The sequence below is a fragment of the Meleagris gallopavo genome, chromosome 6 (genome assembly GCF_905368555.1).
Source record: "Meleagris gallopavo chromosome 6, MGAL_WU_HG_1.1, whole genome shotgun sequence".
NCBI classification, from domain to species: Eukaryota; Metazoa; Chordata; class Aves; order Galliformes; family Phasianidae; genus Meleagris; species Meleagris gallopavo.
The window spans coordinates 46,157,422-46,185,374 of record NC_139409.1 but is presented as its reverse complement, the minus strand read 5'-3'; the positions used below and the strand labels follow the sequence as shown (position 1 = coordinate 46,185,374).

Genomic DNA, 27,953 nt, shown 5'->3' with positions numbered 1-27,953 from the left:
GTAATTGAAAGGTGGAACAGAATTACACAGAATCACAGAATGGCCAGGGTTGGAAGGGGCCTCAAGGATCATAAACCTCCAACCCCCCTGTCACGGGCAGGGCTACCAACTTCCCCATTTAATACCAGACCGGGCTGCCCAGAACCACATCCAGCCTGGCCATTGGGGTGTGCCTGCTCACCTCCATCCCCAAGCAGGAGCATGTCTGCACATCCCAATCCCAAGGACCCCCATGACCCATGGACAGTCCTTCTGAGAGAGAGTGTCCTGTGTGTAATCCTACGGCAAAGCAAGCCAGTATGTGGTGTGAGAAGGTGCTGAGGTGCTGCTTCATTGCCTCTGGCCTCCTAGAGAGGAAATAACCACGATTAAAAAAATAAACAAGTGCCATGATGCACCTGGGATCGTGGTGGCTGCAGTGGCAGCAGCAGGAGTCCATGTTGTGCTTTCAGCCCATGTTAGCCAGGACTCAAGTCTGTAACTGCTGGTGCATTCCCCATCATGGGCTGAGGCTGGGAGCGTGGAGGAGATTGCCCAGGCCACCAGCAGTGCCCCAGGACTCACACGGGCTGTGCTTCCCTCCTCATCCATGCCTGATGGCATGGAAAGGACAGGAAAGACACATTTCACAGATGGAGAAGCACACAGGAGGGCTGGTGATGAAAGGTTAGCAGTTCTTGTCTCCTGGCTCTCTGTATTGTGTTCTGCATGATGGGGCCCACTGCTGGCTGCTGTTCTAAAGCAAGAACAGCTGTTGCCTATCACATGAGCAGGATAGTGGGTCAGTGCACCCATGCTTTTAATTAACGGAATTGCCTGAGTTTCTTTGCTGACATTGAAATGTATTCTTCATATAGCTGTGCTCTCTGTTTTGAAAAGTGGTCACTGCTGCTGTTTTTATATGTGTTTTCCCAACCAGTTTTCAATTTTCTAAGTGTCCGCTCCTCACCTGATCTTGTGATCTCATCAGTGATGATGTAAGAAAGTGTACAAGTTTGCTCATTTGGGCAAGCAACTGGAGGTTCCCTGCCAGGATCTTGCTTTTTCAAAACATGAAACACTCTCTGCAGCCTGGGCACCCCAAAAAAAGCATCCTCTTAAGTCACTGATCTCTTTTGAAAATGAGGGCCAAGAAGTGGCTGGCAGCAGGCATGGTGACCAGCACAAGCTCCCCTCCAGAGCCCCTGCAGTCTCTCTGCTTCTGCTTTCTCCTTGCTGCTCTCCATCAGCATTTGCATGCAGGAGTGGAGGTGAAGGGAACCGTATTTAACCCCAATGAGAATTGCTCATTGCTCAGAGCAACTCTCCACGACCACGATCTGCTCTTGCTGTGCAATGAAGGGCCTTTTTGCCTGCATGTGGTTTCCCTGCAAGGTGGGAGCTGAGCTCCTGTAGGGCAGGAGGTCACCCCTTGCAAAGCCTTTGAGCTCATGGGAAAAAGCAACTCTAAGAGCGAAGTTGTACTACCTCCTCCAGCACATCCATAACTGATGGAGAGATGCTTCTCCTAAACATGACTCCTGCTCCGTGTCATGCTTGGTGAGCTCAGACAGATGTTTTCCCCCTTTCCTTGGCTTCATGTGATCTAATTGTTCTTTCATGTTTCGTGCCACAGTTGGTATGTGGATACAGCAAGGGTAATTGGATAAATTCTCTGACCCCTAGGGTTCTTTTTGCCCTCCTGTGTGCAGAACACCCCAGAGACTGGTCTGAAACTCCAGCTGACTTTCCTGGAAGCAGCCTGGAGGAATACTGCCTCTTTAAAACCACCTTAGTTGTGGGTTGCAGAGAGCTCCCTGTACAGCCCAGACCTTTCTGATAATCATAAGTCTTACAGCTTCATGCTGCTGGTTACTTTTCTGTGTGTTTCGCATGGAGATGCTCTGAAGGAACCTTCTCTGTTGGGAGCAGACCAACCAGTAGATTTAAGTCTAGAGCAAGGAAGAGAAAGAAGGAAACTGTCTGTTTGAAGCTGACAGGAAGGCATGTTTTACTTAATCAGAAATGATAAATATTTCCCTGTTGGTATGGTTCCTCTGGAGCTATTTCTCCCTGCTTTGATTTTTCATTGAGCCGTTTTTAATGCACTCCTCGTCTGTCTGCTCTGCATGGCACCCCTGTAGCACAAAACAAGCAGGCAAGTGGAAAAGGGATGAGGAGGAGGACGGAGGGCTGGGAGAACAGATGTCTCCTCAGCACGAATGGCTCAGCTGGGGGGGAGCTGGCAAGGGCCTTCCTGCAGGGCGTTTGGAGGATGGCAGCACTGCAATGTGTCCCAGCTGACATCTGGTGCAGGGAAAGAGTGGGAGGGGGAAAGGGGAAAGGCACTCATTTTGCAGGTTTGGATGCCAACTTCTTTGCCTTTGCTGCCTTGCCAATTCCTGGTGTTGAAAGTCGTGAGGCAGTCCATCCTTCACCAGAAACCGTGTGGCTGCTTAAAACCTTCCTAATCTGAGTGAAAAAGCTAGAAAAAAGGCCCGGCTCTTACTTTCCTCCTTTAGGGGATTAGGGCACATCTTTGAGCACTCCTTTGTCAGCAGGAGGACTGGAAACTCTCGGGTGACGATGGGCTTCCATCCAGACCCTGCACTCCTCCTCTGCATTTGTTGAATTGGGATGACCTCAAGAAAAGTCTGATGTGGTACAACTCCTAGGTGATGCAGAAATGAACTCCAATCGGGTTGAGGAGAGAAATTTGGCTACGGTTCTACAGCTGTAGTACCTCCTTGAGATAAAGCCAGTTCCAACCAGGTTGTGATTTTTCCAGTAAAACATCTCTTTGTTCTAAGTGAAAGCTGAATAGAAAAGAAATGATGTTTTTAGGTATTGTTTTGGCCTACCCACTTGTATCTTGTTTGTAAATACAGTCCTTGGACAAATCTTCCTGCCCTCTGCTGCTACTTCTCCTCATCTTACATTTCTGGCACCTGCCAGCTCACCAAAACCTGCCAGCAGAATTCCAAGTGCTCTTCCTGACCTGCCAGCCCTCTTAAGGCATCCTAGCCATCCTAGCTGGCATTCCTTAGCCTTCACCAGGACTTACAGGAGCAGATACTCCTCTTTTCTTTGATGCTGGGATATCTGTAGCTAGGCAAGCTTTGAAGTGATGAGGAAGCTCTATGGCTTTTCTCCCTGTTCACCTTTCAGCACCTGCTGCGTTTTAGCAAATGTATGTTTACTTTACAGACCATCTTTGCACACTGACTTGAGCTGCAGAAAACAAAAGATCTGTTATGCAAATATTTATGCAGCCGTAGCACTGCATTCTGGAGTACAGTGCAGCTTTTCAGAGCGAAGGCACCAGGAATATCTTAATAATAAACATATTTTATAAAAGATTTCCAGCTATTTGCAAGAAAATGAGCAGTATTTTTACATTCCCCATCGATTTTTGGGTTGAAACACTGAGTTTTGCTTCAAGGGACAGCAGTGTTTATAGTTGTTAGCCACATATTGAAAAACAAGCATATTTGGTCATTCATTAACCAGGAAGAAGTACACAAAATAGAAGATGATAGTTCATTCAAGAGACAGTTTATGCTCACTGAGTTGAAACAAGTATCTTTATTACATTTTGTGAATCCATTTTCTAAGCAATTACTTTAATCCTTAGCCTTCATAGTTGTTACATGCTAATAAATATTTTCCCACAGCCCAGGTACTTATTATTGGCAAATGGCTTTTCCATAAAACCCCAGCTAGCTCTCTGGGAATTTTATTTACTGAAGAGATGACAGTGGAGTGAAGCAAGCTTCCCTGAACCCTTTTTTTACACAGTTTTAGCTTGACTGGATGCCATCATTGGAGACTTGTTCATCAATTTTAAGAATCCCAGCAGGAACAAGGCTTGTGGGATAATGACTAATATAATTCGCTGTGGCTGTGCCAACTAGGGCACCTTTTGCTATTCATGTCATCCCTTTGGGATGCAGGAACAAACTCAGGTTCTGTTGATCTGTGTGTAACTCACGCCTGAATAAGATCTTGGAGTGGAGAAGCTCTTGAACATGTTTGTTGACCCAAGTCACAGGCATAACATATAAGATTGTGTTTGATGTCAAAGAGGGCCCAAGAAAGTTTTTTTTTTTCTAAGGAATCTTCTTTGGGACCTTTGTAAGCCAAGAACTCCCATCTGTAGAGAGGCCGCCATATTGGACTTGTGGCCCTGACAGGACAAGCCTGATAGAAGCTGGAATCCCCTTGGTTTCAGTGTGACCACAGGCATCCTAAAGTCAAGCATGTCTTCACCTGCTGTGTTGGGCAAGGACTCAGGAAAGAGAGGAGAAAATCTGGTTTCATTACTGTGGACTTGTGGCAGCAGCATTTGCAGGGAAGATGCATGCACTGCACAGGGCACGTTGTAAGGAAATCGCTGCCTGTTCCCGACTGAGGCAGTGTCACTTACAGGAGGTGCCCTTGTCACCAGCAGCTTGTGGAAAATTGGTAATACTATAGCAGAGGCTTCTCGTAGATTGCACACACGTCTTCTGAGAAGATTAAATGGGGGCAACTTCTGAGAGACAAATGTAGCAGAGCAGTAGCAGCAGATTGGGTCCAGAACCAGCAGCATTTTGTTTAAATTTCAAATTACTTCATTCTGGGAAGCCACCAGTATCTCAGCTGCTGCCTGTTGCTGGCAAAGACGGTGCTTGTGCCCAAGGTGTTTGCGAAATCGCTGTCACATATCTTTAATGGAGAAAAATTAAGCAAATGAGACATTCTCTCGCAATCCTGGAAGTTCACGCTCAACAGCGGCCAAAGCTGAATGCTTTCGTCTCTTCTTGACATTTTTGGGATGAGTCAGCTGAGGATCAGACAGCTCCATGCCCAGCACGGATGGCCAGAGGGATTTAACCCAGCGGCACGAGGAGGCACATGTGTGTGAGTTCTGGCTGGAAGCCCTCATGTCCCCAGCTCTGGTCTGGCTCTGCCCTCAGTCTCACCAGCTGCAGCCATCGAGCTCGTGTCCTCACAGTTCCTCTCGAGCAGACAACACCAGCTCCATACGGCCAGTGGGATCTATTCTGGAGAGGAGGGTCAGATTTACAATCATGAGCGCGTGCCTGCCATGGCAAATGGCTCAGCAGGGCCAAAATGTCAGTGCATCCTGTTTACACTGCAGCCCAGACAGTGGGAAAAGTATTTTTAAACAAAAGCACAGATCACGCTGTAATCTCTCTGTGTTTAGGAAACAAATGTTTTTTTTTTTTTTTTTTTGCCACAATGCAAAACAAACATTTGCTCAAGGCTTAGGATTCCTTTCCCTTAAGCTGTCTGCACAGCAAACTGACTTTTTCCCTCCTGTTTAGGTTTCCTCACTTCAGTCCTGTGATAGATTCAATGAAGAAATGTTTGTCATAGGTAACAGCTTCACATTTTTGCATCTCGCAGAGTGCCAAGAATGTGATTGCTGAGCATTTATAGTTTTGAAATGCCAGGGATGTCTGTAAGAATTGACCAACTGCTCCTTGCATTGCGAGCAGCGTCCATGTTTTGACAACCTCTTTCTATCAGAATAGAAAAAAACAAAATGTCTAAAAATGAGCCTGTCCACTAAAAATACTGCAGACAGGAATAGAGAACTCACGGTGCTGTTTTGTAGACTCACGTGTGCTTTGGGTTTTATTATAGGGCCAGAGCTGCCAAGCTGTGCTGAAGGCTGTGGCTGAACTTCCATTATAAGCCTGCTTTTGGCTTCTCCCCAAACCCACAAAAGGCTTCACAGATGCTGCAGCACCAGCAGTCAGGCAGCCCTTTGCACGGTGTGGTTGCTCTGCTTTTCCCTGTAGCTGGATTTTGGAGCAGGGTGCCTGGGGCAGCATCGCCCTGTGCCTGGGATGGGGCTGGGAATGGTGGCTGTCATCCCAATGAGTGCTGGGTTCTGCCCTTTGCACGTTACACCCGATGCAGAACCATGGTGGGGGGAAAACTGGGCTGACAATTAGTCTTTGTCCTATTGTTTCCAATAGCTCCTAATGCTGGTGAGGGCTAAGAGGCCAAAAGACCATTTCTGAGAATGCATTTCATTGAGAATAGAAGTCAATGATAACACTAGCATATAAACAACAACCCCACTGTTGCTCTGTTATGTGAAGGAGCAAAAGTTTCAGAGTGGCTGTGAAACAAGGATCCCTCTCAGGGTGCTCAGTGGGTCTGGTGCTGTTCCCTGCTTTCCCTTTTCATTTTTTTATTGTGGTTTTATTCAGCAAGCAAAATACATCGCTTTGCCAGAGCTCAACCTATAAAAAGCAACAAGTAGGCAGAAGCCCAGCTCAGCTGGGACCGACTCTGCCACTCAGAGCTATCAAACTCCATTTGCAGCACGCACTAAGAAGAAAAGCAGCAATGCCTGAGGGGGCTAACCTGGATAATTGAACAGCATTAACTCTTATCGTGAGCAATGAAAAATTAATTGCTGCTGCAGGTTGTTCTGGTACAAAGCCAGGCAGGCAGACAGGTGCCTTACTACTTTTCCCAGTGGTAAGACTGTGCAGAGGGGCAACTCGTAAACCTGCCTTGCACCATTGCCTCTCTTAGTCAGAACACATCTGCACTGCAGCACAATGCAAGAGGGATTTGAAACACCTTGCAGCTGACGATTAATGATGATAATGCTAATAAATAGTATTGTTTGCTTGCAAAATGATCATTCGTTCTGAAACAGTCCTTATTAATAGCTCAGGGGTGGTGGCGGCCATCTGGGGCCTCAGCTATGCAAACCACTAAAAGAATTTGCTCAGCCATCGCTTTGCTCTACGGCCAACACTGCTGCTGCTGTTGTCCTGGGTCGTACTGGTGCTAAAACTGGTGAACGTTTCCCTGGTGAAATCTATTTCCAGTCAAAACAGCTATTTGTTGCTCTATCTATTTCACAACCCGACTAAGAAAAGCACAAAGGGTAGTATTGACACTTTGAGTAATGCTGCTGACTCCAGGAAAATGAATCATGTGATGAATTTGCCCCTCTTTATTTCTTTATGGTGTTTCAGATCTAACTGAAATCCTCCCATGTAGATAAGCAAAGCGAGAAGCCACCTCTACACACACCCCAAAGCCACCCAGCCCCTGGGATACCCGGTCTGGGGAATAGACCCTGTCTGAAATAAAACCTCTCTGTTGCTTATAGCAGGAGACACCAGCTGCTTTGGTCCATCGGCCCAGGGCACTGAGTGACCCACTAATTATAGCCCCTGGGCATGCCTCAACGCCCTGCTGAGCTATGCCAGCCCTCCCAGTGCATGGCTGAGGATGTTTACCCAGATCTCCTCTATCAAGTTCTCCAGCTCCGTCCCAGCACACAGCTGGCTCTGCTTACACAACACCAAGGAGGGCATTCTGCATTTCCAGCTCACCAAGTTCTAGCTGCAGGAGCTGGGCTGCCCTCTGCCCTCCTCCTCTTGGCCATGCAGTGCCTGGGGAGCTGTGCTGGCCACTCTGGGGGGAGTGATGGGGACAGCAGGCAGAACCTGAGCCATTTTGCTGCCTGCCCTTCCCACACCATCAGCGAGAGGGGAGGTTGTAAGAGACACAGGCTATCTCTGCTTCAACTCAATGCTGTCTGCAGATCGTTCTTTTTCTTTAGTTCACCCATTTTTAATAAACTGCGAGGTTTATTAAAAATCAGGGAGAGGTGAAGGGAAAAGGAAGGAGATGTGGGTGGGAGGTCAGAGGCTTGGGGGCTTTGGAGCTACTTTTAAGAGGAGGCTGATGGAGGTGCTAAGCAGGCAGATAAATGCAGAGAACTATATATAGATACACCTACAGACACAGAGATAAACAGGTATTTTAAGAGATAATAAATGATACTAACAAAATGTATCCATATACGTGCATGTCATCCAGTAACAAATGACTTCTGCGATGGAAGCTTGTCAGTGCCCATATCATCAGTGAATTAGAAGCCCAGCACAACAGAGCCAATATTCTCTAAATAGCTGCCCTGGTGCTGTGTGAAAATCAGGGGGCAAACCGAAACGTAGGTAAGGGAAGCAAAATGCATAGGAGCAGAGATGAATGATGCCCTATGGAACACACAATGGAAGAAACTCAGCTCTTGTGACTGTTCATGGCTAAATGCTGAAGATTAGGTCTCTAATAGCATTATGTATTTTGTGAGGAAAATACCTGTTTGGGACATTATTTCGACAGTGCTCACTTCATCCTCCCCCATTAAAGACCAGGGAAGTCCCAAGCCAGTACTAAACAACTGTTCAAAAATTCAATAGTTTATTATTTACTGCCTGCCTGGGATGTAGGGATTTAGCCATGGCCCCAGCCAAGCAGAAGAAAACAATAGCTTAAACCTCCAGGAGTTTCCCTGGGGGCAAAAGCAGATAATCCAGCTAAAGCCCCTTGTTGTTGCTGTCCTGCCTTTGTATATGAGGTCTGCAGAAAGCAGACCAGAAAGGAAGAGAACTGACTAAAACCAATATGATCCTGTATAGGTACTGCTTTTCTGGGTGGGAGAGAAGTTTGGACTTTGAAGAAGAATTGAAAAAAAAAGAAAAAATCCTGCTTTGGACTTGTATTTTTTAATATGGTGTATGTATATTCTGTAAAGAATTGGCTTTCACACATTCCTGCCTGTGGAAAGGATGCATCACAGGGACTTGCATTCTTGATTTCAGGCAGAATGTTTTGCAGGGGCTGGGGCCGTGTCTTGGTGGCCAGCAGATGCGGGGCTTGGATGGTGCCTTTATCTCTTTGTCTGAAGGTAGCACTAAAGCATGGAACCATCACAGGACGAATCCTGGTGATGCCTTGTCACTGAGGCAGTGCAGGAGCACTTCAATTAAATATGAGAACGCCTTTAATCCAGAATCATAGAATCATAGAATGGCCTGTGTTGAAAAGGACCCCAAAGATCATCTAGCTTCAGCCCCCCGCCATAGACAGGGTTGCCAACCACCAGACCAGCCTGCTCAGAGCCACAGAAGCAGCAGCTTAATCTCTTTTATGTAATAGTGTGTGCATATATATACGATATATATTTTTTCCTTAATACCCTTCCTATTTTGCTTTTTGGCTGTGGCTCAGCATTTCCCTTCCGGCTGGAGAGAGGCTGAGAAGGTGTCAAGATCTGGGCTACAGCCAGGTGATAAGGCCATCAAGGAAAAATTCAACCCAATGTCTCTTTGGTCAGTGTCGCATTGACCAGAGCAACCTCCAGAGCCACAGCTGCCTGGTAGCTCGATCATCTCAAGGCTGATCTACACCCATAAAAACAGTAGCAAAGGGGCTGCATTCCAAAATGATGTTTTCTTCTGCTGTCGGTAACAGGTTTGCTCTCCTGTCAGGCAAATCAGCTTCTCCTGCCTGTGTCTAATGAAGAGCCAAAGCTGAAAAATGAGACAGTTTGATATTCGTTTGGGTATGTCTTAATATTTCATGGCCATTACTGCACAAGCCAGAGCCCTCCTGTGCTACAACATGGCCTAACAAGGATGCACATCTCAGAAATAAATGGACTTTCTGAGTTTACATCTTACAAGTCCTGTTTATCAAATGCACCCATGGCAATTGCCCACTTTCCATTTCTGAACTGTGCTAGCAGCAAACCAAAAATCTAATAGGATGCACATATTTGCCAAGCTCTTTCTATGGTTTTCATTAATCCTGCAGTTGGTTTCAATAAATACAGAAGATTCAATCTTTTCACACAATATCTCACTTCTTAAGAGTGTCTCCTTTCAAATGAAAAAAGTCCCCAAATAATTTGTGAAAATACCTAAGGTGTTTTAAGGTGTTTTTTTTTTTTTTTTTTTCCCATTTTTTTCCCAGTGGTGTGAAACTGGATTTGTTTTGTAAGTGGAGAATGTTACTCATGTTGGATTAAAACACCTCCAGCATTTCTGACTAAGTGGCTACGGTCCAATGCAGAGCAAAACCGAATTAATTTTTCGGTGCCTTTTTCTGGTGGCATCCAGCTGTCCCTCTGTCCGCTGCAGCCTGAGCACTGTCCAGAATGACACTTACCCAAATTAATTCCTGCAGCACTTGGTGGTGAGAAGAGGAAAGCATTTTATAAGACTTGAGGAGCTTTCTCTTGCCAAATAGTCACTGCTGGGATTCTCAAAAGCATTGTAACTCCTACCAAAATAGGTAAGATCACTAGGAACACAGCAGTGCTTTAGCTCTCAGTGGCTGCCTGTAAGCTTCTTCAGCCAGCCCAGCTGCCTTGCAAACACAGTACAAGCAGCAGTGGTTGGCACGAAGGCATGGGGCAAGGAGAAGGGTGGGCTCCCTGTCTCCCCGTGCCACATTAACACATGGATCGTGTTGCCTGCCTTTCACTCTGCCATCCAGCTCTCAATGCAGGGTTCCATACAGACAGCCAAGCTGCAGAGGTCCCTGCAGCTATCACCATGTGTTGCACAGGGCTGCTCCACTGCTGGCTGAAATCCCATGCAGGTGGCTTGGAGGGCATCAGAAGCATTATGGTCCACTTATCCTTTTAGTTTTCATTCTTAATCAGGCTTAAAGTTTCCTTCCCTCAGAGATGTTGTTTCGAATGAATTAAGCAGTCGTTACTCATTCTAATTGACTGATGGCAGCAAAAGTTAGCAGAGCTAATTATGTCTCTCACACCTTCCTATTTTTATCTTCTGCTGCAGCATGCAGCAGAGAAGCCATCAGATGAAAGCCTTACAACAAGGTAGATTTCTCTGCTTAAACTTCTTCTGCACAGCAAGCAGGTTAATAGGAGGTGATATTATTAGCTGTAAACCCAGGCCTGGAGGGTTCCCTTTAGGCACAAGGTAATTTCTGGCAAATGTCACTCCACCCATTGCTGATCCTCCCTAATGGGAAAGGCAGTGAGAATAGTGAGAACAGTGCCTGCTGTACCCTGGGTCAGGGTAGGGATGTTTCTCCAGCTTAGGGAGTGCACGGTGGTTCTTCTGAGAGCTTGTACATTTGGCTACCTGTCACCATCATGTGTGCCCCAACAGTGTTTGCACAAGTGAGCTCCCTGCAGCCTCCCAGAAGACTGCTTTGCTTCATGCTGTGTGCTTTGCCCCTTCCCAGTTTACGCTGCTATGAAAACCTGTGCTTTGAGTTGAACATCTCTCTCCATTAGCTGTTTCCCATCACTGTCAGGTTATATTTTTAAAGGTCTCACACACAGAGAATGAAATATGAGCATCTTGAGCGTTTCAGTTCCATGCTGTTACTATAGAACTAAAATTCATCTCTCAGAAACGTGGGGGCTGCAAACTTTCCTGCTAGAAACACAAACACTTTGGAGAGAAAATGCTGGATGACAAGAGAAATAGCACTGCAAAAAGCAACAGTTCTTCAGAGATGTTCATTTACTGTCCAGTCTTCATGTGCTGATTAACACCAGCAGCGTCTTCAATGCTGCAATACTTCAGCTCCCTATGGTGCACTGCATTCGCATGCCGTGTTTCTTTATCATTTATCTTTGCAGATGTGGACATAGCAGCAGTAAAAGGGGAAATGCCTTTGCTAAGGTCACTGAGCAGATGTGGGAATTGGGAACAGAAGGTGGTTTATCTGATACTATAAAGCAGGCCAAGGCTTTATTGTATTGAATTTCAACCAAGGTCCTTTGGATGGCTTTGGGGGAGACGGCACAGCAATTGGACTTAACAAGCCCAGATCCCTCCATCTATCTCCATAGGAAAGGTGTCCCAGCCCTTTGATCACCTTCACAGTCCTCCTCAGGACACACTCCAACATTCTTTCTTGTGCTGGGGACCCCAAACCTGGACTCAGTAATCCGCATGAGTCTTCATTAGGGCAGAATAGTGAGGGACTATGGCCTCCCTCACCATGCTGGCCACCTTTTTGTTGATGCAGCCCAGGATACTGTAGGCTTCTAGGCTGCAAGAGCACACTGCTGGCTCATGCCCAACTTTTCATTCACCAGAACCCCATCTTTATAGGGCTGCTCTCAATGAGTTCTTCTTCTAGCCTGCACTCATACCTGGTACAGCCTCGACACAAGAGCAAAACCTTGTAGTTGACCTTGCTGTACCTCTTTAGATTCTTGTGAGCCCACTTTCTCAAATCTTGCCAGGTCCTTCTGGATTAGCATCCCATCCTTCTGTTGTATCAACTGCACCACTCAGATTGATGCCATCTTGCTGAGGGTGCTCTCAATCCCAACATCCATGTAACTGATTAAGATACTGAAGAGTATCGGTCCCAAGAAGGACTCCTGGAGGACATCACTTGTCACCAGCCTCCGCCTGGACACAGAGCCACTGACCATAACAATATGGCTGTGACCATCCGATCAATTCTTTATCCACTGAATAGTTCACCCTTCAAATCCATTTCCGTACAATTTAGAGATAAGGATGTGGTATGGGACCATGTTAAAGGTCTATGTCATCCGAAGTCCTATGTTAAGCAAATCTTTTCAACTACTGGAATATCATAAGCTTTGCAGTTTCATCCTGGACATTACTTAGTACATGTCTTTGGACGGAAACGATGTGCAAAATTTACATACATATCTACAGAGGTTTACTTTGATATACAATTGAGACTGTCTAAAACACACAGAACATTTACTCTGCCAGAGGCAGTTTTACTAGTATAAATTTTATCTATTTGCATAAAATGGAAAAGATTGTCAGATGGATGGATCTTTGAGGTGTTTTTGTATCACACCCAAGGTGTTGCTGTTCAGTTTTTTGTGTGTGTGTTTTTTTAATTATATTTATTTTTTTAATTCAAAGCTGACACATGAATGTTTTGGACCAGCAGTGAAACTATGATGAAATAAAGAAGATGGAGAAGCTCTATTATCTATTACCTTCCCTGCTAGAGACTCTGTGGGATGGAGTCTGGAAGGACTGATCCTGTGCTGTTGACCAGCTAACTTTAGGAGCTCAAAACTAGATTTTTGGCACAAATTATGGGAAGAAACTTGAGCACAGAGAAGCTAGTAGATACTTCTCAGCTTCTCAGCAGGAAAGCAGTATTCAGATGTCTCATCAAGCACAGGGATATTTTTGCGTAGGTTTGTTTTCTGATGTAAGGGAATTTGTAAAATCTGGCTCATGCATGCATGAGGCAGTACTTGGGAAATAAATAACATGAAAGAAGAGAGTTGCTTTCTCATCCTGTGGTTCTTTTCATGGATTGACATGAAGTTTGAGGTTGCAAGGAGGGACCTCTGGGTCCACCTGCTCCAATCCCTGCCCAAGCAAGGAAGCCCACAGCAGAGCTCCCAGGCCCACATCCAGACAGCTTTTGGAAATCTCCAAGGAAGAGTCTCCATAGCCTGTGGGCAGCTTGTGCCAGTACTCTGACATCTGTGCAGCAAAGAATTGTTTTCATCTACAAAAATATGCAAAGGAGAGCACGAAAAGAGTAGAGAAATCTACCCAGGGCTGTGGGGAGGATCTCACAGCATTTATCCCATCACACTGCCATCAAAAGATTGGAGTTACTTTTCCCACTTCTTGTCTGGCTGCAGTGTTGTACTCTAAGATCTGCCATGGGAAGTCACTCAAAGTGACTCCATAGAAAAGTCATTTCTGGCATTGTGTTTTCCTCATAGCAGCACGCCTCTGAGAATGGTCCCTGGATGTGCAGCACAGACAGATGCATGTCTGGAAATGGTGACCTGCCTGTATCTCTGTGCTGTCTGTGTTACCTGTATCTTGCATCAGGAGGTTAAGGTCTGAAGGATGATCGTGATTCTTAACTGAAACTATAATTGTGTAGTTTGTGGATGAGATTCCCTTTAAAACAGTGTAAGCTGTAAAGGGTTTTTAAAAAGAAAAGGTCCATCCAGTTTGGGCAGAACCAGTAGAGATTTATAATGCAATGATTTTTTTCATTTCCTTTGTCCCTGTGTTAAAATTTTTCCTTCGACCATGAATGTCAAACAAGAGGAATGAGAGCACTTCAGAGGTATATAACCGGCATTGCTTGAAATATTCCTTCACCTTGTATTTGCTGAGCTGAAAAACTGCTGATTTTCCATCACAGTCCTCCCAGGTCTTTCAGTCTGTTTTAGAAATTAATACAAAGCTCCAGGAAGAATGAGGGTCTGGAGGATATAAAGCAAGCTGTGGAAAACTGGGAGTGTGGTGAGAGTTACACAGTAAATGCATATTTACTATATTTGGAAGCTGGAGTGTGTGCACTTCCAACAGCTGTGAGCAATAACATTACAGGGGAAAAAACGACCTAATGGGTTCCTGCATGCAACTGCTCTGTGTTTTTGAGCAGCCGGGGTATGAAATGTAAGAGCTCCCAAGTTTCACTCACAATTTATGGGCCAGCTGGATGTATGTGGAACTCTGGAGCACCAACAGCACACAGCTACATGCTGTCAAAAGCAGCCAGAACCTCCACGAGTCACTATCTGAAACTGTCCTCTTGCCTCTTGAACAGGAGTCTCACCAGCATTTTTGTGCTGAGCCCATTCTCAAATCTGCACTTAGTGAATTTTGGGAAAACTTTTCTCACTTTTTCCTCCTCCTTCTTAGAAATCAGGTTTTCTGTTCTCACCGCAACCTGCCACACTCTAAATACTCACGAAACAAAACACTGGTAAGAAAAGTAGCAGCGTATGTTGGGAGAATGTCAATCTATCAGGAAGAGGTGCAGCTAATGAGGCCAGGTCCATGCTGATCTCGTGACATCTACTGTGCTTGAGATGACTATGAGCACTGGGATGACACATAACATTAGCAACCCCAAACCTCTGAGCAGCCAAATGCTAGTTACAGCAGAATATCTTCGGGGGAAAAAAAAAAAAAAAGAAATAACATCCCATTTAGCAGATCACCAGCTGAAAAAATGTCAGCAACATGCTTTCCAACTCCCTCATAAATTATTTTAAAATGTGAGTAATACATTTTGAATAGGACCTGCATGATGCTAAAGATCTGTCTGGTTTGCCCAAAAGCTGGGAGCAAACATGAGAATCTTCTGCCTGCGAACTCACACAGTGTTTATTTTATCTGATAAAATTTAGAGGAATCTTCTGTTGCTGAGGGTATTACAGTGAGCTGTGTGCTCAAAGTAAGCTTGCTCCCGGCGCCAGCATAAGCTCAGCCTTATTTCTTAGTTCTGCTTGAACTTTTCAGAGCACCTTATTCACCACAACTGTCCTAAACACTGATGGCAACGGGTCATCCTTGTGCTCGGAGCTCATTAGTGTCAAAATCCAGACCTGCTTGTGATCAGATGCAGAAGACATACATGATAATGTTTAGGATGGTGAAGGGTCTGGAGGGCAAGGTGTATGAGGAGCGGCTGAGGTCCCTTGGTTTGCTCAGCCCAGAGCAGAGGAGCTGAGGGGAGGCCTGATGGCGGCTGCAGCTCCTCACAGGGAGCGGAGGGGCAGCGCTGAGCTCTGCTCTGTGTGACAGCGACAGGGCTGAGGGAACGGCATGGAGCTGTGTCAAGGGAGGGGCAGGTTGGGGATTAGGGAAAGGTTCTGCATCAGAGGGTGGTGGGCATGGAACAGCTGCCCAGGGCAGTGGGCACGGCCTAATGCTCTCAGACATAATTTTAGGTGGTTCTCTGTGGAGTCAGGAGTTGGACTCGGTGATCCTTGTGGGTCCCATTCCAACTCAGGATGTTCTGTGATTCCATGATAATGGATCATTCTAGCCCCAAGCAGCATAGTCTTGCTCTTTAAATGTCTCCCCATGTCCCAGTCCAACCCCAATAAGTGCTCAGAGGAGAGGCTGGCCAAGATGGAAGCCATGGGCTAGTTGGATTTTTGGACATTCTCTAAGATCTGCTGAGCATCATGCCCATGCAGGAGGAAGGCAGCCTGCAGCTCAGCTCCATCTCCAGGCCTGGAGCAGAAGGAGCAGCCCAGCATCAGGCTATGGGGTTATATTTGGCCACTGGAATACCATGGACTACCCACAAAGCAGACAGAAGGTGGCCCACAGTCTGTATTCAGCTCAAGGAGTGCCTGCTGCACCATGTGCCCTGTCCTCGCCTCCTCCCTTTTCATTCCTGTTGCTCTCTGTCAGGCATAGAAGCATCCTCCTTGTTGTCCTTGTGCTGAAATATGCCCAAGGCAGTGAAAATGTATGGTGCAGGGATACATGTGCATTAGAAAAACTAGGGTTTTATATATAATTGTGTGCAAATGTATGACTTTAAATTGGAAGGTGTGTTTTTATGAAGGAAAAGAATAAGCCCTGGGGGAACAAAATGAGTGAAAAGGGGAACATTTAGGGCAATCCGCACTGAGAGGAGATCTAGAGAAGAGAATTTTCTGTTTTCCTAATGAAACTATATACACTCAGGTACACCTGTATTTTGGCAAAGCACTAGAGACAGGCAGATCCCTGTTTTATCTTCACTCCAGTCCCTTTCATAAGATGTACAAGACTTTAATGAAATGTAACCTAGAGAAAAAGATCTCTTTTGTGGCAGAACTGAAGCAAAATGACTTAAATTTTTTATGACCTCTGTTTCTAAAAATATAAATGACTAATAGAAATTGTAAAATATTCACAAAGTCAGTATTCCACATTTACAGATAATGCTGAATTACCCCAGAAGAAGTTCTTAAATGGGAATTTAATGGCTATCTTTGAACAGAATGAGCACGTTTCTTTGCAGCTCTCATCCTATAAGGAGAAGATCCAGGGAACCACCAAAAGCTAATGGGCTCATTAGCCTGTGCTTGGCCTTGTCACCACATGGTCCCAGGTGCCACTGCGTGCTGGAGGGTTGGTCCTCCCCAAGAGACCACACTGGCTACTCTCTCCTAAGTTGTGCTAGACCCAGAAGTAATAACATTATCATTTTTTTGCTAGTTGTACTTCTACACACCCAACTTCTACATACACCACAGAGTTACATACACCACAGTGTTGAGACTAAGCCCTCCCCAGAGCACCATGGGCTCTTTCAGGGGCTGGTCCAGGAAACTGTGCAAGTCAAATGAGCTGTAGAAAATCATCTAATGTAAGATTTTGGTGGGATTTCACATTTCTCCTGCCTCCAATTCCGAGCCTGACCTCAAAGCCCAGATGGCCTTTGTTGTCCCCCAGTTATGTAAGAAAAGGTGATAGAATTTGATCAACCCGTCATAAATCAGGAAGCTGATATGCTCTTTTAGCAGTTCAGAAGATAAAATCAGAAATGTCAAGTGAGGCAGCACCAGCTTGACCTGGTGCTGAGATACCCATGGGGAATAAGTGCTCATAATAAATTGGTTCCTTCCCAAGGTCTTTGAGGAAGATGAGAGCAGACTGTGAAATCCAATACTGAGAAAAAGGCCACTTCATAAACACAGGGACAGTGTGCCAAAAGGATGAAAATTCTAGAAGGAAAAATGTTCAGAAATTTATTTCTTCAAATGCAGGCCTCTTTGCCAGCCATAGACAGGAGCTGGTGAGCAGCAAAGGTCCTGAAACTGCTCTGCTCCTACCTGGGCCCTGGAAGAATCATAGAACTGTAGAATCATAGAACGATTTGGATTGGAAGGGACCTTTCAGATCACATGGTTCCAAACCCCCTGCTATAGGCAGGGTCACCCCCCACTAGACCTGGTTGCTTTAAGACCCATCCAGCCTGGCCTTGAGTGCTTCCAGGGAGAGGGCATCCACAGCCTCTCTGGACAACTTGTTCTAGTGTCTCACCACTCTCACAGTAAAGAAAATTTCTTCCTGATATCTAGTCTAAATCTACTCTTCCAGTTCAAAACCACTTCCCTTCATCCTGTCACTACATGCCCTTGTAAAAAGTCCCTCTCCATCTTTCCTGTAGGTCCCCTTCAGATACTGGAAGAATACAGCCAGGACTTGATTTTACTCTTGATCAGCATATAAATTCTATCTGTCAAAGCTAGCACTTCATTTTGGCCAATTACTTCTGCTCAGCAATATCTCCCAAACCTCAGCTTTTACTCAAAGTATCTCTCAGTTTCACTGATCCAAACTGTTTCTGCTGCATTCAAATGTAAAAGAAAATTTTACACTGGGGCTCTAGCCTGTAGGAAATCTTGATTTTATTTTATTTTTTTTTTTGCCTCTTCAGACACCTGCATTTAGGATCAAAGATCATTTATCTGGACCTTGAAAGCCTTGGATTTGATATCCAGCTCTATCCCTGACCAGCTGTGTAGCTTTAGCAAGTCATTTGACATTGTTCAGCTTTCCACCTGCAAAACCCAGTATGGATGGAAAGCTGTGCACGTGTCAGCTGTGACCTGAGAGTGGGTGTGTGCAGCCAGGGCTGCTCTATGCCAGGACGCGACAGGGAAGCAGCCAGGAATGCGAATGCTGCTGGGGAATAGTGTCAGGAATATTGATTAAAATATAAAAGAAAGGAGAAAGCTCTCTGCAGCAATAGCCTGGCTTCATCTGATTGGCCTTCCCAAATCCTGGTAGGAACACAGGGCTTTACGAACTGCTCAAAATACTTTTTGAAGAGGTTTACAAATCTGCTTATCTTTCACATTGTTTTATTTTATGGTTTCTATGGTGGCCCATTAATCTGCAATGAGAACATACTCTAATTGGAAGACAGATGATGATACAGGGATAAAATGACCTTTCATTTTCCTTCTGGGAGCCCATACATGTTCTTCACAAAGCACAGATTATTATGGTTTTTTAGGAAGTTTCTTTTACCCCTCTTGGCTTCTACTTTCAGGATCACTTTTATCTGGTTTGCTTCATGGGCTGAGCAACACTTTTCCCTGGATTTTGTGCCATCTCTTTACTTTGTTTTCTCACTGCACAGAGAAATGCATGAAGCTGAGATGAACTTTCAGTTTATAGTATCTGAAGGGATTTGAATTTATGTCAGACAAGTTCAGCTATTCCCATAGGATAATCCTGTTGTTGTACAGCACTGCTGGACATGCTGCAGATGCTAGAGGCTCCTGTTGGAGATGATTTGTGTTTGCAGATCTGAAAAGAGAACGGGGGACATGTTAAATGTTCAGTCCAAGCATAGAGAAACCAGCAGCCATCCTACTGCTGGGGGTTTCACTGTAGTCACAAACCCTCTAGGAAGGATGCCATGCTGGATTTCTCCACTTTCATTGCAATAAATCTGGAAAAGACACTGCTGTAACAAAGCAGGCAGCTGGGTCTGAATGGCTGTCACCCCCTCACAAGCCAAGGTCATTTGAAAAGTCTCCAGTGACAGATGGGCAAAAGCAGCTCTTCCTGCTTCAAAGGCAAAGGATGCTGCCTTGGAGCCAGTTTTTTCTTCTGCAGGTCTTCTTGTCACCGAGCAGGAAGGAAAAGCTGCAAACGAAGGCAACTTCAGTGATTTTGGAACATGAAGAATAATGTCCTTCACTGCTGCCAAGGCAGGGCTCAGTAAAAAGAGCTGAACAGCACTGATTCCTACAGCCAAGGACTTATTGCCCCTCTTGTTCCTTTGCAATATAAGCTGTTCCCAACTCGATATTAACTCTTCCTGAAAATGCAGGAAACAATGGCATTACACTATCAAGGTCCAGCACTTCCCTTAAGAAACTGTGAAGCACCAAGGAGAGCTTCATTGCAGAAGAAACAATGCAGACATATAATGCAACAAGACGTGAACATTGATGGGAACAGCCCATGGCTTCGATGTTGGTTGCAGATGCGCAGACATAGGGCTGAGGCCACCTCAGAGGGTCCTGGTAAGTTCCAAATATTCTTTTAAGAAGGCATCTCCACTCTGCTTTGGTCATCCCTCTTTGTAGCTCACTCTCCCCAAGCTCACCACCCCCAAGAGGACCATTCCTCTTCCCATGTCACCTATTCCACATGCTGGGGCCGGTAACACTGCCTGCAAGGACATAAGTTTCCAGGTCAGAACTATGATGAGAGTTAAAAAGAGCCCCCAGAAAAGTCTTAGGGGAGAGGGAGGCTGATGGAAGATTTGTCACTGAAATGGATTATAGTAAACCAATAATTAATCAGTCTTGGTCCTTGAGAGCCTTCTTCCCCCCCTACTCATTTCCTCTTTTCCTCCTCCTCTTCTTCCCCACCTCCTGGGATTTGGAGTGTTTATGGGAGTTAAGGCAAGTCACAACTTGGTAAATCAGAAAGCCTTGTTCAGCAACTCAATTACTTGTTATTCCACTCTGGGACACATTAATGAGGTCAGGCAATGCTTCCTCTTGTGTCATTCCCAAAACATCCCAGCTTCTCTGAGAAAGGCTACGCTGATTATCATGATTAACCGATGCTCCTTGCAGGTATTTAGTCTTGGTGAAGCCAGAGCTGGTTTCCCCATACTGGAGCTAACTTCCTGGCCCTGTTGTTCCACGTGCTTTTATTGACACTTCACGGCAGCATGTCAGCTGTTGCAGGTTTGCATCTTGCAGTTGTGGTGGGATCAGAAATGTGCAGAGAAGGTCACTGAAGCTTGCCAAAGGGTAACTTAAGTGCCACGGACCTGAACATGGAGACTTTGGTGCAAAGGAGGGGAGATAGATACTATTCCATTGAAAAAGTAGAGAACTAATAAAAATAAATAGAAATAAGTAAAGGAAATTGTCAGGTTCTGTCCTTGTTGCAGAAGGCATGCAGCTCCATGCTGTTCCTTTGGCAAGGTGTGAGGGTAGACGTGTCAGGAGGAGCAGAAATGTACAGCTCTCTCCACAGTAAGAAGAACTCTTTGAACTCTGACATCCATCAAATAGCAGGAATATTAATCATTTTAGTTTTACAATTAAGCTAAAATACAATTTGAAAACTATACAGTTCAATATATGCTGGCTGAGGAAATAGCAATGACAAAGTTGACATTGAATCTGTATTAAAATACTCCCTTCCCTCATGACTGGGTTATTACCTCCTGACTGAATGTAGTAGCAGTCAAGTTGGCTTTTTTCAACACAGTTCTGTTCTTGTATCTGTCAGTGAAAGGAGTGTCAGATAGGATGGAAAGATGCACCCACAGAGTTCTCTTCCTGGAGCTGCTATCTCTTGGGGATGCCTTCACCACTCACAGGGCTTCATGGCGCACTCTAGGAGTAAGCCTGGGATATTATGGGGAATCCAAAGTGAACAAGAGCCACCCGGTTGTACCCTTGGTCATGGCAAAGCCATAAAGATAATAGGATGCTTTCAGCCCCAAAATACTATATGCCTTCTGGGCAGAGCTGGTTATCTGCTCACTTGCCCAGTGGATCCACTTAAGGTCCAAGCAGAAGGAAGCCGGTCTTTTTCAGAACCTCAAACTTACATGAATATTTTTGTGCCATTCCTACCCATAATGGAAAGCTTGTACACCTGGGATCTACATTTCTGCCTTTAAACTCCACTGCTGCAGTAAAGAGCACCAAAAACTGGCATGTAGTTCAAAGCATTTGCTTTGATGCAGTCTTGAGCATTCGCAGATGTGGATTTTAAAGTATCCTAGTTTCAGTAACAGGTCACACCATGTTTGCAGATTTTATTAACTTGAATAAAACAAGATAAATCTCATTTAGCTTCTGCCGTGTACCCACCATGAAAAATGTCAGCTGAACTGGGTTTAAAAACAAAAAAAAAGAGAAGAAAAGTATTTTTAGCTCTGATTCAATGCACAGCAGTAAAGACCCCAAGATGTATGCCGTAGCTAGGAGGGAGGAGTGATACAGAGGCAGGGATGAATAGCTCTGGAGAAAGAAGCAAAAAGAAAAGAAAGAGGAACTTTGTAAGCTATTGCTTGTACAAGAAACAATTGAATTGCAGTGAAATAGTTAATTGGCTAATGAGGGCAGACAGGCAATTGCAATATTCCCAGATTTTCCTTCCCTTTCCTGAAAATACTTAAAATAATTGAAAAACAAAGTGGCTATCTATAAATACAGGAAGACTACTCAGCTCCAAACAGTACAGCTAAGCACTGAGAATGGAAACCACTATTGCCGGGGATTTGGAAGCATTTAAAGGAGAAGCTTCCCTCACGGAAGAGGTGCTGCATGCCACACAGGAGCTCTATTAGCAGCTTGCTGTTCAACACCAAGCTGCTTAAAAACCCTACCTGGAGATGCTGAGCCTTCTAATGAGGAGCTCAGTGGCTGTCAGATGAAGCACCTCAGTCATTTGTTTCCTGTCCGGGGGCTAACTATCCTGTCGGCAGAGAAAGGGCAGCTACCAGCACTGACATTTCAGGAGTCCCCATTAGGGCTGCATGCATTATCACTGCCTTGTTTACTGCAGGGCGAGGAGTTCTCCTGGTGTCAGAAGTACAGCGCGGTTTTTTCCTTACTCGCATGATAGCAGCCTCTGCTGTTCCCAGGCAGGGCTAACTGCAGCAGGATGGATGGCAGAGAAGCTGTCTTTGCCCAGAGCAGCTCGTGAGGCAATCTCAGCAAGATGAAGAGCTCCCACCGACAGCCAGCACTGTGCCAGCTCATTAAGTGCTATGGGAAAACATCTAACAACATGGGATGCTAGATGCTTGCTGGCTTTTTTAAGCATCAGGTTTTCCAGCTCATCCCAAGCCATCTCTAATCAGTGTAGCTTTTAAGCCTCAGCTGTCAACTGCTTGCGAGCAGTTTCTGAGAGCAAAGCTAGGAACAGTTTGCAAAAGATTTTTAATACAAATCAGGCTGAAATCAGGAGGAGGTAAATGCCTCATTTTGTTTTGGTTGTCTCATGGCTGTGTAGGCGCTGCTTTGCTGAGACAGAGAGCAGTGTGCCAGGCACCAGAGTTTTGTATCCCTGTAGCCACAGAGGTTCATCTCCCTGACAGAGCTGTCCATGAGATGAAATGAGGCTGCAATTATTGATTCCCACGATGAGGGCAATACAAGTCAGGGAGATGGGAAGCACTATGAAAAAGTTCCTATTAGAGCACATTGATAATGATGACATTCAGAAAACCTCTTGTTCGCTTTGGATATTGCTTGGCTCAGCGAAGATAAGTGAAGATGGTAGATCTTATAGCTTCTGCTTTGGTGACAAGGTAAATAGGTGACTGCAACCCATCGTGCTGATATCTGATGCCCCATGAGACTGCGTTGCTGAGTACGGTCAGGATTGCAGGTGGAACCATAAGGAGTATGGAAAAGCCAGTTGCCTACGGCACTAGCTTATCCAAAAGGTGAACATTTAGATCAGAAAGCTCTTCCTCTTTTACTTTTTTTCCCCTCTTCTCCATATATTGCCCATGCCTTCTGTCTAGAACTGGATTCTGGGAAACTGCACGGAGCAGTCCTTGGCTCTGATTCTGTGCCAGCCTTATAGTGAGGCAGCATTAGGGGGACCGGTATGGCCTTACCAGACAGAAGACCATGGCCTCCTGGTTTCCCCAGGTTAGGCAGGCTTTCTCCATGCCATGTTGCTTGGCAGAACCTTGTATTTCACCCTCTCCTACAACAAAGTCCCTAGCTTTGTGAAGATAATATCACAACAGAGGCTCATTGCACCTATTGTCCAATTATGTCAGTCTGTAACAACAGCTCCAAGTGAACAAAAATAGCTTTGACAGAATGAATTATAATGCTCTGTTTTATGACTAATTACAGTGCCTTGGTGAGATAACTTAAAAGCTGTCACAGTTGAGACTACATGACACCTTAGCTAACAGAGATGAAACTAGGAGTCAGGGGTATCTCAGCTCTTTGCCTGCGTGTGTTTCTGAAACAGGCTTTGCCAAATGCCTCTCCTGCCCTGCAGTCTAAACTTGGAAGAGATTTAGCATTTTCCTATTTTCCCTGCTCTATCATGGCCAATTATCTATTTATTTTAACCCACATGTCTGACAGTTCTCACTGCTCTTCATAGCTGTGGCATAGATCATCTCTTCTAGAGGACACTGCCAGTAGCTGTTGCATGCATTGCTAGGCTTAAAAGGTGAAAGAGGACTTGCTGCAGCAAAAAAAAACCCCACATCATAATTGTGCACATAGGACCACAAAGCCAGTAAAGCCACTGAAAGTAAGCATATGCTGCAAGATAAGCAGATGTTTAAAAACATTACTGCATGGAGAGTTATGTTTCATCTAGGACAAAGTCTTTCAGTTTAGTTGGATGCAGTCTGTGATCTAGACTGACTTCATAGATGGAGAAGGGGAGGCTGCTATATGGAAGGCCCCTCTGTGTGGAAGAAATAGACCAGATTTCTCCTGTGGATTGTTTTCCTTCAGGCTCTGCAGCATGGCTATATATGAGCAGCATACTGCATGAACAAACATAGCTGAAGCTGTTGGTTGCTTGGTTCCCCTTCGTCATGGGGCTATAGGGTGCCAACTTCCAGGGAGGTATTCCTATTTTAATTGCCTCTGCATTAGTCAGTCATTTATCACACAGCAGGACACCATTATCCAGTGCCTGCTCTCAATTCTGTTGCGTCACCTCATCTAAAGTTAAACTCCAAAATAAAATGAATATTATCCTATTTGTTAAGAAGCAAATACTGAATAGAGGTTTTAGCTGAAGAGTTAGATGCTGACATAGTCAAGGATAAAAAAAGTTACTAAGAAACCTTCTCATAGCTAAGCTTTTTATCTGAGAAGCCTTATGCTATCTAGCTTTATCTTGTTAATATGTTAATCCAAGAGTCAGGTGGTGAAGATTTCATGGTTTGGAAATAAAATTGTGAGCAATTATTCAAACGCAAAACGTGCCCATGTCAAAAGCTATTGCAGTAATGTTTTGTTTTCATGTCCATGCAGAAATTCCAATTTGTGGATACTGCTTTGGAAAATCCGACAGCTGGCAGGGGAGAGTGGTGAAGGAGAAAAATATTTTCTTTGATGCACGCGGAATAAATGCAGTGTCTGGATGATGTATCTCAAAACAAATAGTTCTCAACATTTTCTCTCCTGTCTGGCTTGACTTTACAGCATCATCTGCACTTAACATATGCAATGGAGTTGTTCCAGGGCTGAGGGAAAAGCCTGAGACATATCAGGCTCCATGTCCAGGCACTTCATTTTATTCTCTAGGTTTTCAGTTTGAAAAAGAAGCTAATGACACTCCCAGCTGTAACTAAGGTGCTTCAAAGAAAGACTTCTGTAATGATTCTAGGTGCTTTGATTAGAAAGAAATGGTGGTGGTGGTGGGGAACCCAGCAGGTGATGCCCAATCCTACACTGTTATTTTACTGTGGCTCAGATCTCCTTTGAATAGCATAGCAGTGCAAGAACCTGCATTTTGTTCCATGACTCAGGATCATCAGTTTTTAGAGAAATACCTTCATTTTTATCTTCCCAAAGGATTTGCTTCCTGCACATCCTTTCCTGGAAGTACAAGGGATGTATGCAGTGGGTATGAATCTTGCTTTTAGGAAAAAATAAGAGGAGATGGCATGCTTTCTGTAAGCTACAGTGACCTCTCTGGCCCTTTCCAGAGATCCATCTTCCTCTGCTCCATTTGCCTCAGTCCTCTGGTCACTGCTCTGCTCTGCAGGCAGTCCTTCCTGGGGCTTTCTGCTCATGAAAGCCATATAGTCCCTAGCCCCACACAGAAAAAACATTTATTCTCAAATCTTCCAGGCATTTTAGTTTCATTAATATCCATTGCCATCAAATAATTTCTTAAGTGAAGTAACCGAAAACCTGAAATCTCTCCAGCATATAAAAGCTGCAACAGCTCTGCACTACAGTTGTTCTGATGCCTGAAGTGTCATTACAGAAGCAATAGGCTGAGTGCTGCAGTGAAGAGACTAAGGTTGGAGTATTTAGTGTCTTTATTTTATTTTTTTTTTATGTGCAAGTTCCTTTGCTATGAAAGCCCAAAGTTACAGCAACATGATATCTCTAGACCAGCATTTCCCAAGGAACACTGGATCTTCTACAGGATGTTCTAGGGCTGCACTGATTTCTGGCGTCTTACAGAGTGTATTTGGTAGAGCTTATACTTCGTAGATAACTTCACTCAGATTTGAGAGTATGATAATAATTGCTATGTGGCTGAAAGAACCAAGGTGCCAAGCACACACAGCTTCTCTGAGAAGAGAAGGCATGATGAAGGCTGCTACACCAGGCTTGTATCTGTCCTCCACACAAAATCCTGCAGCTCCTGCTCAGGCGGGTGCTAAGGGTAAATGGAGTGTGTCTGAGAGTCTGAGACCTCAGAAGAACGTGGTACTTCCATTGCAATTTTCATTGTCAAATAACATCCCAAAGACCAAGAAGAACTGGAAAGAGCAGTTCGATTTGATTCACCTCAGCTTGTTAAGAGAGCTTGTGGTGGGGCATTTAGGATGGAACACACTAGATTTTTGTTTACTGCACGGCAAGAAAAGTGGAAATGGTTCTTCATCAGGAATCCAAGTCAGGCATTTATACGTGCGTGCTTCGGATCTGTCTGAGTTCTGAAATTCTTTTTTCTCAGCATTTTCCTGACATTTTTAGGCGTTAAATGTTAATGAAATTAAATGCTAATGTGACTTCAGCCTCTAACAAACACAGCATGCATTTTTCATGCTCAGAAAGCCTCACAGAAGTGTGGGAGTTTACTTCTTTTCCTTCAGCTTCCTCAAGTTTTAGAATGTCTGTTTGCAAAAGGGATGCCAGGAACCAGTCCATGCGTACCCAGCGGACGGGAAAATGCAGAAGAGCACAGTTATGGAACAAATGGTGGACACTTTAAAGCTGAAAACCTGTCCAGAGTGATGTATTGTATCACAGGTCTATCCTATCAATGCAATTAGTCATAACTTAATTATTTAATACAGATGCTACCAAGCATAGTAACTACAAGCTAGGAAGAATTCAGTTTCATCCAGTGTAGAGCAGAATTTTAATGTAACTTTAGTGTCTGAGGTTTTTCTCTTCTGAGTGATGGCAGATGCTCTTCACTGTGGGAATGGAGATTCACTTGTTTTACTTTTCTTATACTCTGTGCTTCCGAATAGTGAAAACATCCATCTCCTGAAGCAGAAGCAATAGTCACTTCTTGTCTTAATGTAGTATATTGTGCAATGACTGGGAGCCCACCAGTATCTGTGTTCTGTCCTTAAAGTAAGGACAAAAGTGAGTTAAGGGAAAACATTCTTGTTGTCAAGGACGGTATTTCTTACAGAACAGATGACTGATAATTAGATAAATTCTACTATACCACTATAATAGATAAATAGAGATAAATTCTACTATAATCATTTGGACTCTTAAGCACACACATCTCTTCCCATAGCAATCAAAGCACACATATCCCTTCCCATAGCAGTCATAGCAATAAAATAACATCAATAGCAAAGCCAACAAAGGCAAACCAACCAACCAACAAAACAAACAAAAAACCCTCAATTTTTTGCAAAAGAAATATTTTATTGTTTCAACTTGCTGCGTTTAAAGCTTGCTCTTTGCATTAGAAAATAAGATTCCACCCACAAGATTAATAATTCTTTTGCGTTCTCTTTGTTTCTACTGTTCTGAAGTGATCAAACTTCTCCCTGTTTGGCAAAAAAAAAAAAAAAAAAAAAAAAGCCAGTCAATCTCTCTGAGATTAACCCCATGTATAATGCAGAATGACAGCAGAATATAAACTCTGTGATGTTGCTGGCAGAAGGGTCAAATCCTTTCCTTGACTAGGGGCTCTCTCTGCTGTACCATCTCCAAAGAGCTTTGACTCAGATTCTGTAGATTTACCTGTGTCCTATTAACAGACCACTGTCTTGATTTCTGCAGAACCAGAAAGAAAGGGAAAAAAATGAAAGATCCTACCTAACTTATCTGAGAGCAGACAGAAGATAAATAGGAATTTTTAAATTTTTTATTTTTTAAACCAGTTTAGATTATCTATTTTCTTCAACTATCAAAAATATACAAGTGGAAGAGAGTTAACCAGCTTAAAGTAGGATGGTTATCCCCACAGATCTGCCAAGAAGGGAAATGAGACTACCAGCTCTGAACCACCCAATCCTTTATTGACTTCTCACAGTGGGGCTGGCTTTGGCTCACTAAGAACTGTACCAAGGCAACAAGTCCAAGACCACCATCTAACAAACTGTAGAATAACTCAGGGTGCAAGGGAGATTACATAGTATCCCAGTTAAAGCAAAGACATCCTTCAGCAAGATGACCATATACAGTTGAGGACAACGGGGTG

The 27,953-nt window shown here is 44.4% G+C and overlaps 1 long non-coding RNA gene across 1 annotated transcript in view; it reads left to right on the top strand.

Annotated features, from left to right (window-relative positions):
* The window catches only part of LOC146544164 (uncharacterized), a 34,657-nt gene that overhangs the window by 555 nt on the left and 6,149 nt on the right, over nucleotides 1-27,953 (top strand). The gene's annotated exons all lie outside the window — the stretch shown is intronic.